This window comes from Crocuta crocuta, unplaced genomic scaffold (genome assembly GCF_008692635.1).
Source record: "Crocuta crocuta isolate KB4526 unplaced genomic scaffold, BGI_CrCroc_1.0 scaffold61, whole genome shotgun sequence".
NCBI classification, from domain to species: domain Eukaryota; kingdom Metazoa; phylum Chordata; class Mammalia; order Carnivora; family Hyaenidae; genus Crocuta; species Crocuta crocuta.
Window position 1 is genome coordinate 5666468 of NW_027528369.1, and position 1288 is coordinate 5667755.

The 1288-nt window shown below is 44.6% G+C and overlaps 1 protein-coding gene and 1 long non-coding RNA gene across 3 annotated transcripts in view; one reads left to right on the forward strand and one right to left on the reverse strand.

Moving 5' to 3' along the window:
• Positions 1–1288, forward strand: part of HSD17B2 (hydroxysteroid 17-beta dehydrogenase 2) — an 84059-nt gene that overhangs the window by 9188 nt on the left and 73583 nt on the right. The gene's annotated exons all lie outside the window — the stretch shown is intronic.
• Positions 1–1288, reverse strand: part of LOC144223473 (uncharacterized) — a 70786-nt gene that overhangs the window by 704 nt on the left and 68794 nt on the right. The gene's annotated exons all lie outside the window — the stretch shown is intronic.

The window sequence follows — 1288 nt, forward strand, 5'->3', positions numbered from 1 at the left end:
GGGGGGGGGGCGGAGTGGTGAGAGGGGAAAATGTCCCACTCTGCCACTGTGGGGTTTACACAACCAATCATTTCCCAGTGCTCTTTTCAGAATCATCCCTTTCATGGAGTGAGGTTGTTTGAATAGTTCCAGTGATGGAAAGCCCACTACATTTTCAGGAAAACCATTCCACTCTTATACAATGCTAATAGTTGTAAATATTTTCCTTCTAATGAGCCAAAATATGCCTCCTTGGAACGTCCATCAGTGCACTTAGTTCTGTCCTTGGAAGTCACGCATTTAATTAAAACACTCTTTTGCATGATAGCCCTTGAAAAATGTGAAGACTGTATCATATCATAGCCAAATCTGCTTTGAACTAAATCCATTCCTCCCATGACTGGGCTTCCAGAACTTTCATTATTCTCCTCAGTCTTCTCTGGACCACTTCCAGTTTCTTGACATTCCTTTGAGATGTTGACTCAGACTTCACATCATGCACCATCTTGGTCTCTGAGCAGCAGAAACCAGAGTGGAGCTAATGAGGTGAAATGAAATCAGAATAAGGTCCTTCATCACATGTTGTTGCTTTGTTTGGCAGAGTCAGTCCATAACAACCCTTTTTTCCCCAGCTGAGTTCTGAACTGATTGAGAGAGAGAAGCAGGGCACGTGGAGATGGAGACGTCGGCTCTATTCCCGACAAAAGCATTGGAAAAAGTTCCTTGGACGTGTGATGATCGGCACCCACTCAAGGCTGGGTTGAAAAGTCTTAGGCCTTGCCCACAGGATAGGATGTGGATTGGACAGCTTTGCCATGAGCCCAATATTACAGGCATTTTGTCAGTCAGAAGGTCCTAAGGAAGAATAGAAAGTTTCCATGTGACACTTCGGTCTCTGGAGTTCTCTCTTCTACTTCTCAGTTCTGACTGTTTTGAAGTGGGTGAGTTTGTGAATTTCTCTGCATTGTCTTTTTGGCTCTTGGGCCAGAGAGAGAAGATATCTTCGCATCGACTGAAGCATTCTTTTTCCATTCTGTCAAACTCAGCAGATACTTTGCTCTACCTCTTCAGGGGAGAAGAGAGCAGGAGACAGAGAGGGGCCAGGAGTGTCACACTGATAGACATCCCTCCATATTGAAGGAAGCATAGGAAGTTAAGAAGAAGTGTTCTTCCTAAGTTTAGGTTCTGAAAAACAGCTCTCTGGATGGAGGGTGTTGTTTCAAAACTGCAGTTTGTGTGACAGAGGTCCAGGGAAGTTTGACTTCAAACTTAAATGAGGCCAATGGTCAGCTGTTTGCCCACAACCTCC